General features: G+C 34.4%; 1 protein-coding gene across 2 annotated transcripts in view; it reads right to left on the reverse strand.

Moving 5' to 3' along the window:
• The window catches only part of LOC128251080 (uncharacterized), a 334,287-nt gene that overhangs the window by 197,949 nt on the left and 118,204 nt on the right, over nt 1-18,134 (reverse strand). The window lies entirely within an intron of this gene.

Here is an 18,134-nt window from a genome sequence, read left to right on the forward strand (position 1 = left end):
TAAAGAGTTATACATTTATTGTTGTAAGCGGATGTATGAAGGTATAAATATTATAATGTGTTGACTTCATGAATATACCATTAATGCGATTGTGCTTTGCGCTCTTGAATTCAGTTCTTGAACTTGAAATGAATATGTAAATGCAAGGAGAGGCAGTTTAATACTTAAGAAACTGAGATTATTCCCCACCCCAAATGTTATTCAAAGTAAAGAATTTTAACAGGGGATAGAAATTTCGACGTTTATTATTTTTATTTGAAAAGCATTTTCACGTTCAAATGAAAAGCATTTTCATTTGCCTACAAATGAAATAATCTATTTTTAACAAACATGAAAGAAGGTTTAAGGTAATAGTAAATATATAATTGTATTTTAGTGGAGGCATAGTGGTGTTTGCTTTTAATTCAATAGTGAAATAAAATCAGACTTTATTCATTACTCTGACCAAATTTAGTCTTTTTTTTTCAATATGTTATTACTATTAGAATTAGTTTAACGACGCCGACATAAGGAAAATGTTTAGAAAGTCTGGAGAGGATTAAGTTTGGAATACATTCACCGGACTATAATCTAATTATTGTTGTAGTACTATATCCCTATCCAGCCGTAAAGATAACCTAATGTAATTAAATTATTTGAATGGATAGACGTCAGTGTGGTTGTTTATTTTCAATATATTAAATATATTTCTTTGATTTGAGTTTAAACATGAGACAAGAGTAAGTATGTAACTTTTGTTTCAGGTTTCTTTTGAGGAAGTATTTGATCAGTCTATTACACGATACAATTTCACAAAGCCAGTTTCAAAGTATTAGTGCTATTTATTTCATCAATGGTACACAAATGAAACAAAGTCGACTCTGGTTGTGTTTGAAACTCAAAAAGTGAGCATTAAAATCGATATATGTATATTTATATCTATATCTATATACAGAGAAACACAAACACAAGCACGTACACATACACGCACATGCATGCATACAGGTAGACAGACAGACAGACAGACAGACAGATAGATAGATAGATAGATAGATAAATAGATAGATAGATAGATAGATAGATAGATAGATAGATAGATAGATAGATAGATAGATATTTGTATAGCAAGTGTCTTGATTTGAGATTGTGTGCTGACACTAAAGTGATTGCAGCATGGTCGACAGAATTTAGCCATTCGGAAACATAAAAGACTGTGAACATCACTTATGCATTCATTTGTAATATTTGTCAACATTTTCGTTGCTTGAAGTCAAGTTTTCGATCGACGAAACGATTGACATCCTATTACATGTTTATGTTTAAGTGGAGTTTAGGATCTTTCATATGTTTCTGAATGAATAACCTCTGTCTTCTACGCTGCAATCGCTAAATGCAGCTTGATATTTATATATATCATATATACGCGAGGTCTGATCAATAAGTGCCTGGACTGTTGCCATAGTAACGAAGCTAAAGAACGCAGAGTAAAGCCGCTTGCCACAGAATGACCTTGAACTTTACTGTGCATGTGCACAACGTTTCAACGTTCTAGCTCACTTCCGCTATGTACAGCAGTGCTTGAAAGGAAGGTGTGTAGCGTGTGATCTTCGCATTGGCTATGACAGGGCAAGTTAAGCAGAGAATCTGCATCAAATTTTGTCAAAATCTTAGTGATATCTGCTCAGAAATCTACGCAAAATTTTCAGTAGGTTTTCATCGTTCTTGATGCAATGAAGGAGATCGTGAGCAACTGAAACCCGATTGCCATTTTGGTAACCTGAAACAATTTGGCACAAACTTGACAGACAGGCGTCTCATACACAAATCTTCAGTGGTAATGGACTGAACAGAACCGTAATTAATCTGCACATCCACTGAAAACCCACAGATGGTGATTCGACGATTTCCCCTCGCAGCTGCACGCACATCTGCGATGTTTGTCTCTGTTCTGCTGGTTGCAAGCCTTCCGGAACTTTTTTCCGCCATCTTGGAAACGTCTGAAACGCTCGTACACTAGTGTGCGGCTCATGCACTTCTCTCCATACAATTTCTGCAACTTTGCGTAGGCCTCTGAGCAGGTATCGCCATGACAACTGTCTTGGTCATGGCCAACGGACGATCACACGCTACACACCTTCCTTCCAAGCACTGCTGTAAACAACGGAAGTGAGGCAGAACGTTAAAACTTAGTGCGCATATACAGCAGAATTCAAGGTCAATCTGTGCCAAGCGAGTTCACTCTGCATGCTTTAACTTCGTTACTATGGCAACATTCCGGATACTTACTGATTAGATCTTATATATATATATATATATATATATATATATATATATATATATAAGAGAGAGAAAGAAAGAGGTGGATAAATAGTCAGATAGATAGATTGTCAGACACACATGCGCACTCGCATTTACACACACTTGTATATTCATAGCTGTCACATTGAAATTAGCATGGTTTGGTAGCATGTACCATGCTTTCAGTATTTCTTTTCCATCCAGCAGTCAGCAGAACCTGGAGAATGCGACAGTTGAAGGGAGAGAGAGAGTTGCACCTTTATGCACCTAGTACTAATTTTCAGCTGAAGAGACTAAAGCAGTGTGAAGGAATGTACCTTACTGAAGGACACAATGCATCGACAGTTCACGGAACCGAATTCACGACGTATAATCATGCGCCCAACACTTTGACCAGGAGACTGTCAGGTCACATATCTCACATATATACATGAGCATACACTACCCTGCATACACCTACAGATGCGCGCACGCACACATACATATACAGTGAAAAACTATGTATGTGTGTGTGTGTGTGTGTGTGTGTGTGTGTGTGTGTGTGTGTGTGTGTGTGTGTGTGTGTCATTGTTCAGTTTTATTTCAAGATTTCTTGCCAATAGAGAAGGAGCCGATTTCTAACATAGATCCAAGGCTGCTTCATTGGAATTTCAACATCAATAAGAGGGTATTTTTGTTTGTTTGTATGTATGTATTACGGCGGAGAAGTAATGTCATCACAAGGAGGAAATGCATAAGCGACTCCAACAACAGCCAGCATTCGTCTATAGAAAAGGACCAATTCTTCTCCACAACAACGCTCGCCCGCACGTCGCACGACTGACTCTGCAGAAGTTGGACGAATTGGGCTACGAAACTCTGCCTCATTCGCCATACTAACCAGACCTCTTGCCTACCGACTACCACTTTTTCAAGCATCTCGACAACTTCCTGCGTGAGAAATGCTTCGAAAACCAAGACGATGCCAAATACGCCTTCAACGACTAGAACGCAGGATTTTTATGCTACTGGCATAAATAAACTTGTTGCACGTTGGCAAAAGTGTGTTGATTCTGATGATGTTTATTTCGATTAATAAAGTTTTCTTTGAGCCGAGATGTGTGCATCTAAATTTAAAGGTTAAAAACCGCAAGAATTTTCTTGACAATCTAATACATCATAAAATCTACAAAACAAGCCTCACTTTCCTAGGGGTTGCTTGACTTTTCGAGATCAGAAACATTAGTTCATAGATCAAGAAATTTTATGTACTTTTCCTGAAAATTCGGTACCTAATATCGACAAGAAGGGTTAGTGCAACATATATAATTTAAAGAGGTGCATATGTCTATATAGAATGTTGATTATATAAATATCTTATTATTTCATTTATTTGTGCATTAAACAACTTGTTAATTATGTATTGCACCTCATGCAAATAAACGTAAGTACTAATGATAGTTTAAATGACACCTCCTATAACATAATGAACCTAAATCAATAATCTAGATTTATGTGTTGTTTTGTCACTTCCTTCAAGAAGAAGTAAGAAACTAAGTTTGAAACTGAGTGTCATGCCACAGAGGAGAACGAACTGCACGGAATCGTTTTCAAATAAAAATATTAAATGTGATATATTCTATTTAAATTGCTGTATGCTAAAAAGACATTTATTTCATAGCAGGGAAAGTGTTAAAAGCAAAGGTAAAGCGATCATTACTTGCATACATAATAAGTAAAGGGGTCAGTCGTTGATAAATTATGTAGTAGTCTCACGCTGCTCACGCGTAATCTGTGCATGATTTTATAACTCTATGGTGCTGTCTATAGTTTTTTGTCTTTACTAGACGTCTGTATTTTAAAATGGAGAATTATGATGTTGAATGATTTATAGCTTTTTCAAGTTGATCAAATTTTGGCACAAGGACAGCAAGTCCGGGGTTGGGAATAAGTCAATTACATCGACCCTAGTACTCAGATGGTACTTAATTTATCCATCCCGAAAGGATGAAAAGCAAATTCGACCTCGGCAGAATTTGAACTCAGGACGTAAAAACAGACGAAACACTGCTAAGTATTTTGCCAGGTGTGCTATCGATTCTGCCTGCACACCGCCTTAATCAGAAATATTATTGCCAACTAATAACCATTTCCTGTATTTTTGATATTCTAAACTCTATATAGTTTTAATATTTCCTTACTATTATAAGAGCAGATAGAATAATGAATTAAATCATTTCACATTTTCTATTTTCGCACGTGAGAATTAATATTGCATAACTGATTTTCTTCTGAACCTATTTTGTTTTAATGCATCGTTGTAATAAGGGTCTATTTTGTTAAAGCAAGATCTATTAGGCCATCATATACTATCATAAACATACACTATATTTGTAAATATAACTGATATACTGACTTAATAATGACAATATACAAGTATTTTTCACTTAGTCAATAACTATAGCAGATGAGTGATGCAAGGTTTAATCTAATCCGTATATCAAATATTTCCCTCATAGCTATGTATTTATTTGTTTTGTTTTAGCTCTAAAATTGTAACTAGGCAATTAACTGTGACAAATTTTTCCTCTGTAACTTTTGTTTCCGTATTTCAAATAATTCAAAGAGATCCTTTCCGAATTTACCTGTAGTTAATTTAGCAGAAAATATTGTAGGCCCTTGAGTCACAGGTAGAGCCTATATTTGAACATAAGTGTGAGTTTGTGTGTGTTTGCATTTACGTTTATTTAATATATATGCATATATATATGTACACACACACGCGCACACACATACACACACATACACACACATTTAACGTCTATGCTCACGGAGAAGTGGGACAAAACATAAACTACAAGGATACCGGAGTTACGTGATTTTCAAGCAAGTCTTTCTGGCTGGTTGATTTTACAGCGAAGTGTCCAGGAAACCGAAATGAACATTAAAAAAAAAGATAAAAGCGATAATAATAATCCTTTCTACTATAGGAACAAGGCTTGGTATTTTGGGGGAGGGGTTAGTGGAAATCACGGCCTAAAAGAGCAAAGACGTGGTATGAACAAACTCTAGGAGTCATCGAAAATGAGAATTGCAAAATCCTGTGGGATGCAATGATCCACTGCGGTCACCCGACCAAACATCGGAAACCGGATATAGTTGTGGTGAATAAAACACAAAGAACATGTATGATAATCGACCTAGCATGCCCCGGTGACCACAAGATCAATATAAAAGAAGAAGAAAAAACAACTATGACGATTTGAAGTGGGAAATACGAAGATTGTGATCAATGAAGTAAGTAACGTGATACTAATAGTAATTGGTGCACTTGGAAGTATCAGCACTCAACTACCAACATGGCTGAAAAAAAATTGGTGCAAATATGAAGGTAGAACACCTACAAAAATCAGCATTGCATGGAACTGCAAGAATTCTTCGCAGGGTTCTTGAAGCATGACCAGTAAACAAGTGTCACCTTAGTCTGATGATTGTGGACAGCTGATACGTTCCATCATACCTATCAAAATAAGCTGTGAGTTTTCAAATAATAATAATAATAATAATAATATTAATAATAATAATAATAATAATAATAATAATAGCAGCCCAAGATCAATGCCTACCTACAAAGAACTACCAGGCCAACATATTAAAGAACGGCAGCTCCCCATTATGTCGTATATGCCAACAACAAAATGAGACCATCGATCATGTTGTCTCCATGTGCAGTCTGCTTGCGCCTACAGAGTATCTCAACAGGCATGATAGAGCTGCACAATATATTCACTGGGTAATATGCAAAAACCTGGACTTGCCCCATGATAAAAACTGGTGGGAACACAAACCACCCCCAGTACTTGAAAATGATCACATTGCACTCCTCTGGAACTTCACCATTCAAACTGACAGAAAGATAGACGCAAATAGGCCAGACATCATACAGAAAGACTTCAGACAAAAATCATGCCTCCTCATTGATATGACTGTCCCAATTGATATAAACGTATCTGTCAAGACCTACCAAAAACTGAGCAAATATAAAGATCTTGAAATAGAAATTAGCAAAATGTGGAATCTGAAGACGAAAACAATACCTATTGTCATAGGTGCCCTGGGAATGACAGCGAAACGGGCTGATTACTACCTAGCTCAGATACCAGGAAACCCCAAAATGGCTGAAGTCCAAAAGATAGTGCTCATGGGAACTGCCCATATCCTACGTAAAATACTGTCTATGTGATCTCAAATTTTAAAGCAAACATAATTTTCTTATGGTTTCTTAAACATTCACTTGAACAAAACTGTACAAATCCAAATATATGGTACCCTAGGCATAACACCTACATGAACTTCTAACTTGTTGTCTCTTGAGGTCTCTGGGTGAGACTTGGATCCAACTTGTACAAATGCAAAACAAAAGTCAAACATAAAATAATAATAATAATAATAATAATAATTCTTTTTACTATAGGCACAGGGCTTGAAATTTGATGGGAGAGGATGGGAGAGGATGGTCGATTATATCGACTCCAATGTTTAACTGGTGCTTATTTTATCGACTGCGACAGGATGAAACGCAAGGTCAGAATTTGAACTAAGAACGTAGTGGCGGGCGAAATACCGCTAAGCAGTTCCTCCAGAGTACTAACAATTCTGCCAGTTAGTCGACATAAGAAGAAGAAGAAGAAGAAGAAGAAGAAGAAGAAGAAGAAGAAGAAGAAGAAGAAGAAGAAGAAGAAGAAGAAGAAGAAGAAGAAGAAGAAGAAGAAGAAGAAGAAGAAGAAGAAGAAGAAGAAGAAGAAACAATAAATCATATTATCTCTGGCTGCCCAGCCCTGGCTAAGAAGGAATATATTCACAGATACGACAGAGCTGGGACCTATATAAGCTGGAAGCTATGTCAACACTATGGAATAACAACAGAAAAAAGATGGTATAAACACACGCCAGAAAAGGGCACAGAAAACGAGAAAGCAACCATACACTGGGATATGCCAATACACACAGATAGAGAAATTAAGGCGAATAGACCAGATATAGTTGTCAAAGATCATGAAGAAAAAAAATGCTTTCTAATTGATGTATCAATACCAGTTGATGACAACGTTTCCCTAAAAGAAATGGAAAAACTTTCAAAATACAAAGACCTGGAAATAGAGGTAACTCGAATGTGGAATCTAAAAACAGAAACAATTCCTATCATAGTAGGTGCCTTAGGTATAATAAAAAAATATTCAGACAAATACATAACAAAAACACCAGGACTTACAAATATATATAACATACAGAAAATTGTACTACTGGGCACTGCACACGTCCTACGCAAAACACTTTCAATACAGTAACCATAAGAGCATCACAGCAAACCACAGTACATACCCAAGGCGCACAGAGCTGCGCTCGGTAGTGAAGTGAAAGCACGTTATAAAAATAAAACTACTGAACAATAATAATAATAATAATAATAATAATAATAATAATAATAATAATAATAATAATAATGATAATAATAACAACAACAACAATAATAATGATGATGATGATGATGATGATGATGATGATGATGATGATGATAATAATAATAATAATAATAATAATAATAATAATAATAATAATAATAATAATAATAATAATAATAATAATAATAATAATAGACATTTTAAATTCCAGTTTAATATAGACAGTTACATCAAATTTGGAGCTTTATATATTGTATAATTTAATGTTAACGAAATGATATATGAAGTCTCAGCTATGTGATATAGTGAACTGAGAAAGTCTGATCCCATGAGAGTGACCAAGCAATTGCTTAACACGAATATTCTGTAGCAGTGTTTAAAAGCTAAATGAAACGAATAATGAACTTAACTCCATTAAGATTTTAGACTATAGTGACAATGTATATTAGAGTGGATCTTCTCTTTAAGGCCAACTTATGAAAGCAATAGGCATTTTTCGGTTATAGGTTTTAATTTTTATCTCACTATATTACCTATGTGTGAACTTACCATAGTTGTAATTTATACGCAGAGCACTTTCCTTGGGTAGTTTTTCCCAGCCTTATTGCTGATGTTTACAATCTGTTTACATTCTCTCTGCCGCTGGATATATATTGCTTTTGCTGTTGGTAACTGTGTAAAATGTGCTTCATTGAAGAGTACAAATAATACCGGAACAAGTCCATGTTTTACACTACTTTGTTTTACAGACTAGACTCAATTCAATCAGCTTTGTGTATATTGACCAAAAATTACGATCCCTGACCATACTATACTTGCTTTTAGATTTAAATCTTAGAATGCGTTTTTATCAACAAATTTCTTTGATCAAACCTTTTTAACTTAGTAGAATACATATGTGAAACCATACTGTAGTTATAATTAGTATGCAGAATGCTCCTCGAGGATATCTCCGTCTATAATCATATTGTTTTTAATACCAAGACATGGTTGCATTTCACTTACTGAAACAAATAAAACAAAAATAAAAATAAAATAATATATGTATTGAAAGAACTGTCTCACGATATTATTACATAGTATTCTATAGATTAATTGATAGACAGATAGATAAAGAGAGAGTATAGAGAAAGGGCAATTGAAATTATGTAGACTGGTCATCATGCTTACAGAGACATATGTTAGGTAGAGATATATTCGCTATTAGGTTCCACAAAGCCTGCACACACTAACAGTCACATTGAATCATAGACAAGCAAATACACAAGCAGACACGCACAAACATAAATATATATCGACAAACACACACACACACCATAATGTAATAAGCATTTAGTCGTGGAGACATTTGAACTTTGCCACAGGAATGATTATACACTGTAAAATTGATGGCGATTGTCCAGAATTAAGGTCAGTGAGAAGGTTTTATTGAATCAACTCAGTATGCAATTGAGACAATCTAGACAGCTCTTTGTTTTATTGGCGGAAGGTCGACATTTGTTTCTTTCCTCTGTCATCCATAATTGATTCAGAGAAAAGTGCTTGACCAAATTTCAACAAATTAAAGATATTACCACATGGAGGTAGAAACTGAGAATTGGTTCGACACATACACGAACACGGTAATGAATTAATGAAAGATACCATACAAGAATAATGAAAAGCACTCAAGCATGAGAGAAAACCACAAACGTGCGCACACACATACAGTTACATACAAATACAGACACAAACACACAGACACACGCAAATACAGACACAACACATACTTTGAAGCTTATAATTAACACGTGAACATCTGACAGAAGCCTGTCTCTAGCACAGTTCGCCTAGCTTCACTTACGCAGCCTCTCTATATATAGGCAAATGTCTTTCTTTCTTTCTCCCCCCCCCTCTCTCTCTCTTTCTTTTATAAACCACTCATACTAAACTATAACTAAAAATTAAATATTAATGCTGCCAACATAATTTCTTTTATAATTTCCTCTATTACATCAGACTTTCCCACATTGTACTTAACACAATACATTATCATCTAAGATGTACCGATATGCATAAAGGTATCTCCAACTAGACATTTCACCGTCTCACTAAGCCGTAAATCTTCATGGTGAAAATAAATAAATACACACAGACACACACACACACACACACATACCTATTCATATATTTATATAGGCACGCATGTATGTACGTATAAAACTGAGATATCTTTTTTAGGGATACAAATAGGTTTTGAAAACTAGAAATGCAGGATGGCTATATCCAAAAAAATTGCTGGATGACCATTGAATGGTATATCATGGCTGAATAAATTGACCATCTAACTATTTGTTGATCAAATAATTTATCCTTAGATATGCGCATTCATACTCTAGAATACTGTTATATACAAGTTTATAGCCAAGAAATTCGGCACTCAAAAGGACCTCGGGGCAATATATGAATCTAATGTTCATAACATCTCTTGTTTTAGGTAAAGATCGACGTTAGATTTTTCCCAAAATTATCGGTAACCCCAAATGCCCTATAAATGCCTGTGGTCACTGGTGGGCAGTTAAAAATTTTCTAAAGATTTCGCAATAAGTTCTGTATATATATAGAATATAAATATTCCGAATTGGGCAATACAGTATTGTCATGACTTTAAAATGTTGGTGACATTTGATATCATCTCATCAAATTAATTACCAACTTCTACACTTACCTTCTTCAAATAAAAAAGAGTCGATTGTTATATCTAAGTATAATTAAAGTAAAGATTATAGTTCAAATTAATTATGAACTAGTCTGTTCGGAGGCAAGCATATTAATGGATATTAAATCAAAGTACTTTTATATTATAAACAGAGACAGGTTATAATGCTAATGTAAGTTTAGCAAATCAATGATAGAAATAGGTAATTAAAACCATTTTCACGTATAGCAATAACAATATTTTGAAATACTCCCCCACTACACTGCTCTAATGTGCGACTAGAGCATCCCACTCAAATTCTTTCAAGTACTGTCACATAGCCTTTTGATGTATCATTCATCTGTTCAGTCTTTTATTGGAATGAAACGAACAAGACTCAATATCATCTTCGGTTAAAACTTCTTAATGTGGTTCACAATATAATGCAAGAGAAAATATGTGGTTATGTATGTATGTATGTATGTATGTATGTATGTATGTATGCATGTATGTATGCATGTATATATATATATGTGTGTGTGTGTGTATACAGAGAGAGAGAGAGAGAGAGAGAGAGAGAGAGAGAGAGAGAGAGAGAGAGAGAGAGAGAGAGAGAGAGAGAGATAGAGATTATTCTTTTACAGAAACGCTGTTGACAGAAACTGTGAAACTTCGGACTGGTTGCTTTCATTGGACATACAGTAAAAGACTAATAATTATGTACTCTAAAAAGTATTGTGTAATTCTTCAGTATTATCTAAAATTGTTTTTCTTATTATAACTCGACATTAAAAACATAACCATGTATATAAATAAATATATATATATATATATATATATATATATATATATATATATATATATATATATATATATATATATATATATATATATATATATATATAATATATATAGTGTTCAACAATATTGTTGTTAAAGAGCGAAAGTTTTCGATAATGAAAATACCTTCTAATCAATTTGGTGTTCTAATCACGAATATCATCGAAGTTTTAATTAGATTTATCATAAGTATTAACAGGAGACATTAATATCAGAAAGTCGATTCTTTAAATTGGGATACAACAGTGTTAGTACATCGATTCTTCAAATGTTTTATTTTCTAAGGAATTTAAAACTGGTTGCATAACTTAGTTCTGTTTATTATAGTAATATTTTCCAACAACCTGTCATGGGTAATAGCAAAAATTAGTGAATATATAGTTCAAAACGAAATGAAAGGAATGGATTTGTCGTGAGATGTGTAGACTTTCGCATTGCATGGTTTTGTTCTCGTTATACGAGAAAGGAAAGTAGAGAATATCTTAAATTTTAGCAAGTGAATAAGCAATGAAGCAGTGATGGAGGGTAAGAGGTTAAAAGGTAAGAAGCCTATGTTAAGAAGAATATGAGAATTTTGCACAGGTAAGTAGATAAGCCCAATAACTTTACAACACAAGAAGACGGAATTAAATTGACAAATTTAGGTAGTTGAATGGATGGAGCTAGACATAAAGCTGACTAAGAACAATACTTCAAGAAAGCATATATGGAGATAAATAGTTACGTTAATAGTATTGTGGGATTGATGCTGTTAAACAGAAAGCTGAAATGGAGCGCTACCTCAATGAACCACATATATACAGATACGATAACGTTACAATATTATGAAACAGATACACTATAGTGCAAGGTGGAGTGGAAACATACAAGAAAAATACACAATTTTACACACATATATAAGCGTCCAAGAATGTACAAAAGAGTCAATTACGTTTTCGTTTCAAAACATTGGAAACTAACTGGATTGTCTGTGCTGTTTGAAGTGAGTTATATGAAGTGATATTTTATAAAAAAAATTACTTTGTTTGTAAAAGTAGTATGGTTTGAAATATGACAAAAGACTAAAAATAAAGTTGAAGACTGAATGAAATTATTGAAGAAGGAAAACATGTTATTAGTGTAATTGATATTTTTTTAACTTTGCAAACTTTATTTCTGAGACAGACACACTATTCCAGAATATAAATATAAACAGGGTGTAGTTTTGTGTTTGATATTATAGAAAATCTACATGATATATCTTCTTACGATGTAAATGTTTTGAACGAAAATACTTATGTCAAAGGGCATTACGCAAATGTGTTTACGACAGAAATAAATATGACAAATTTTGCTGTGGCAAAAATATTTATAGCAAAAATATTGGTGGAAAGTTAGCAACTGGTTCTCATTAAAAAGGAAAAAAAACAAGGAAGATTCAAAAACCGGTTGTATTAGCCAACTCCGGCTCAGTCGTGTGCGTACTACAATAATGCGATTAGGAAGTATAACAAGAATAAAAATACCTTCTTTGTGAGATGTACGGTTCAATGGTACCACTTATCACTATCATAATGATAAAATTATACACCATAATACAGGCAGCTTTAATGTTGAAGTTATAGAAGTTGAAGTATATTTGGAACAGTACTAGTCTTACTGTCGGCCCTATATTCAGGAAATTCACTGATATCGACGCAAGCGTCATGTTTTATATTGATAAACCTGAAGGAATGTCATGTTTGATGCATCACTACAATTCCATTAATATTTGCCCCCAAATCGAATACATGCCAATACAACTAACAGTAAATTTGCTATTTGAATATTTTATCCAATAAAATACATAAACTGCTGACCAATATGATTTTACGATAACCATGAAAAATAACGACTTTCTTCCTCAGTTTAAGTGGTTGGCGTGTGTCGTGACCCAGGCTCTCACAGCCACGCTCAAACCCACACTACTTGTCTTTATCCGTTTCAAAGTTACTTCCATCTCATAACTTTCAACGGTCCAACCAGAAAGCTGAACTACTCTTAGTAATTAGTGTACCACAAATTAATGTATATATACGTTTTATTATTAGGACTGAATAAAATATGTACGCATCATTATGTTCTTCTCTACTCTAGGCACAAGGCCCGAAATTTTGGGGGAGGGGGCCAGTCGATTAAATCGACCCCAGTACGCAACTAGTACTTAATTTATCAACCCTGTACTTAATCTATCAACTTAATTTATCGAACCTTTCCAGCAATATGAATAGTAATGCAAATACTTGTCGTTAGGTTCACCGGTTCAGTTTAGTTCTGTTGCCTAATTGGAGAGACTTATCTGCAAGCATCAAGTAAACGCATTTTGCAGTGTTTGTGGTGAGTTTATCACGACAAGAGCGAATAAGTAGTACTTTATAGAATCAACCTTGGTAAGGCATATTTCAGCCTTCCTGCCGAGAGAGGACAAACTCTGGGCACTTTCAATGAAAGTTCTGCACAGACACTCTAGAACCCAAGATGTAGAATATTTTCTTTCTTGTATAGTGGCATTTTAAATTATAATGTTTTAGAATATTAAAAACTTAAACTGAAAAAAAAAAACGTTTTTAAGTTTCTTTTTTTTTTAATACCTATCCTTATAGAAAAAAATATATGAAATATGTGGGAATTCACCTAGTACATTAGACGCAGCTACTATTTTTCTAGATAATTTTACATTACTGTTTCACAAGTGGGTACAGAAAAGTAAGATGACGGTCATAATGTTCACTACCGCAAGAATTTCGCAGGAATGTATCGACCACTCTTCGTGGTGCATACTTCCAAATGCCAAGCTTACAAAAACGCATCTACAATTTTGAAGCCGAACCTTCTACCATCCATCGGCCCGACGCTTGACAGCTCTGAGCTTCCTATACTCTCTGTCAGAAAGAGAGAGAGAGAGAGAGAGAGAGAGAGAGAGGGAGAAATAGAAATAGATTGAGAGAGAGAGAGAGAGAGAGAGAGAGACAGAGAAAGACAAACAGGTAGGCGGACAGACAGTCAGCCCGAAAGAGATACAATGTGTATTTCTGAGAGACAGACAGACAGGCAGGCAGACAGACAGAGACAGAGAGATATAAAGTGCGTATCTGAGATAGAAAGTGAGAGAGAGAAGGAGAAAGAGAGAGAAATAGAGAGAGAGACGGGGAGATGTAGTCGTTTTCAGAAGAAACTAGAGGAAGACATTGTTAATACACATTGAAATTTCAGAGAAGCAGCTAAGAAAATGTAGACATACTACAACAATAATTACTGCCTCAATTTCTTGACCAGAGAGTTTGGTCTGTTATGAGTCTAATGCCGAATGTTTCGCGTCTAGGTTCAGACTATGAAACTGGGTAGTTATACATGTGGTTTTTCAAGGCCTTTCACCTGTCAGTAGTGGCCATGTTTCTGCCAAACTACAATCAGTCTGTTCGTGGCAGTCGGTATCGCAGGTAAATAAATCAAGTGGCTCTTCTTCATAGATATCTTATGTCTCAAATCTGTACTGATCTATACCGAAGAAAGTACTCGTATCTTCACGTAATTTTATACTGTGCAGCTCCAAAAAGAATAAACAGCATCAGGACTTTCTGAGTTGCATTGAAGTACGATGAGTATGACAGCACTTTCAAAATTGTGGTATTTTTTAGGATAGTCAAGTGATGTTGCCAAAGCATAATACAGTATTTGGTATTATACTATTTTATAAGACACAGGGCAGCTGTTAGCAGTTACTTCATTCAGCAAGCTGGTATCTCACCTCTCTTTCATTTTTCTTATTTAACATGCTTGCATCATAATCGACAAGAAGTACCAACCATAAATTGTAGATCGAGTAACACATTAATTATATGCGGCAATTGCCTTCTAATTATTACTTTTTCAGTGACGATGCGCTAGTTTCATAATATTACCTAGTATGATAGGGCAGTGAGGTGACATAATTATTAAAGCACCGGACAAAATGTTTAGTGTTATTGCTTCCGGTTATGCATTCTGAGATCGACTTTACCATTCATCTTTTTCAGGTCGATGAAGCAAATATCAGTTGAGTATTAGGGTTGATGTAATCGACTACACTCTTTCCCCCAACATAGCAGGTTTTGTGCTTATAGTTTTTTTTTCTTTTTTTTTATAGTTTCAGCTTAGAGCTGCGGCCATGCTGATGCAAAATATTGAAAAATATTCTCTTGGATAACGTTTTACCGAAGATTCCTACCAGTTATGGTAGGAATCTTTTATAGAATATTTAAAAAATCATTTAAATAATTAGTGTTGACCTCTCATGCAACCTACCTAAAATTGTGATTAACCACCACACAAAATGTCGAGGCTATCGAGAAGAGAACAATGTATACTGCAAGTTATTTTGCACAGTCCGCATGTCATGCAATTTATGACTTGTCGTGAACATCATACTGAGGTTAATCAATCTTGTTTCTTTTAGGACACTGAACTACACTACCGGTACCTGTGGAAGTACGTAGCCTAGTGGTTAGGTTTTTGGACTCGTTATCGCTTGAAATATCGTGGCTTGATTTCCAGACGAGACGGCATATCTGTTTTAAAATAAAATACTCCACTGAGTATCATTCCAGTCCAAGTTGTTGAAAAAGATTACACACAGCAGCTGGGGATTATGGCTACGACTATCGGGCGTCTTCGGTAGGAGTATTGCACTCTCGGTCGTTTATACCTCACTGAAATGGGATAAGCTCTGGATTAATTATCCTGTAAGCTCGTGTCAGACCTAAGAGATAAGTCTAAATAACTGTGAGTGGTGGGTCATTTGGAATTTTCTGAGAGAGTTGATACTGTTTATTTCGTGCTAAACTGAACTATGCCGTGCTAAATTGCATAAGAGAAAAAAAGTATGAAAAACAAACAGAAAGAATGAAAATAACTATGGAATAAGAAAACGAAATTTGCACAGTTGTAAAAGCACACATGTAAAATTTTAAAATCTCAGTATTCACAGACAGACATATAATTGAAGCGGCCAAAGAAATTCTGCAACGAAGCATCTGCGACAATAGGAATAGCTGCTTCCACGGTATTGAAAAGAAGATGCTAAAAGACGAGCAGCATTAGAGTATTAACAAATCAATGGCTGAAAAACTGTTAAAAAAGTATTGTATTTCCATTTTTATTTTCAGTTTCACACAATTATTTACACCAGAATCTTCTGACAGATTCTTCGACTACATTATTCTGTTATTTTACAATCTTATGTTGAAATCATACAATACACTTCCTATCTACTAGTGCTACACTGCGATATCTAATTAACTGATTGAAAATTAGCTATTGTTTATATTTACTCTATGTTTTCCTATGTTTTCTACTTGAACGTTTAACAAAAGAGAAATAAACAGATATATAGTAATAGTGAAACAAGAAATTAGTATGCAGTATTCTTTTTCTTTTGGAAGCGGAATTCAGTAAAGAAAAATAAAACAATTCAGCTAAAAAAACAAATCAAGATTAAAGAACTTATGTTTGCATTCAAAGAAGTTGTTAAAATAGAATACACACACAAACACACATAGACACGCTCAGTCACTCAGTCACTCACTCACATACACGTAACGCAAATAAATGAAAAAAAATTAGTAGTTTTATCTGTTATATCCAACCAGGTTATACATTCTGTAATAAAGACTATCCTTTATTACAGACAAAGATTCCGATAGAAGTCCGAAAGTAAAGGAACTCGACTAGATATTGCAAAGTAGTTGGTGTAGTAATCTACTGAGTCTGCTGACTACTGCATCTATCATGTTAGCATTGAGATTTCCATCATAAACAAGGTGGAGAATATACCGTTGATTTTGTTTCTATGAACTATTTCAAGATTTCCTTTGAGTGACAATTGCACTATTAGTGGGTGATATTGGTACAAATATAAAAGAATATATTCAAATAGTATTTGCTGTATTATTTTCTGAAAGTAGTACGATTATGGGGTTCTAAACTCACGTAGGTACGTTTTTCCCTTCTCTGGAGACAACAAAATGAATACTGTGAAATAGGAAAACAAATAGGGGTAGGGTACAATGAGATATATTTACTGCATTTTTTACTTTGAGAATTTTTTTTTATTACAATTGTTCACTGCCTTATAAAATTTATATCAGCTAAGCAAATGACCCTCTTTAAATGTATTAAAAATCTATGCAGAGCACTATTTCAGTAAGTTATCTCCGTTCTCTTTGAACATATAAAAGACTAACTTAGCTAGGATAAAATGACTAAGAAAAGACAAGGCAAATTTGCCACTTCAATTCTCCAGAATTACATTTGCAAAAAGTCTCATACACATCAGTATCCATCCTTATGCATCAAAAAGATCAGAAATGCAGGAAAAAAATTAAATAAGAAAGAGGATCTTGGGAAAATGGCACTTACTATGAAATTAATGAAACTCGACTAAGTAAATCCTCGACATAAAAGATTCTCTAAAGCTTCTTCACTATATTCTGATATATTTATGCACCATGCAGTGAAAGAGAAGAAATTATTGAAATTAGTTATTACTCATTTTCCCCATTTTAGACATCATTTTTGGGAAGATTGAAAATAATCAAATTAGACATTAGTGTGGGACAAATTAACTTGGAATCCAACAGAGAAAAGAATATTGATTGTTAAGCACTAATATTTTTCCAGATATTTTGTTATCAACCTCCATTACAACTGGGTCACATTTGAGGAAAAACTACTTGGGAAAAGTACCTGTCACCTGACTTCTTCAAATCCTCTCATCTTCAACAACAACTATGTTGACCAATTTCTACTCCCATGGATGAGGCAACAGTATGTGATGACGCAATACGTGCAATGCAATGATTTCAAACAGGTAAGAAGATAACAGGAAATCATAAATTACTCAT

This window comes from Octopus bimaculoides, chromosome 2 (assembly GCF_046866305.1).
Source record: "Octopus bimaculoides isolate indiv1 chromosome 2, ASM4686630v1, whole genome shotgun sequence".
Classification (NCBI taxonomy): domain Eukaryota; kingdom Metazoa; phylum Mollusca; class Cephalopoda; order Octopoda; family Octopodidae; genus Octopus; species Octopus bimaculoides.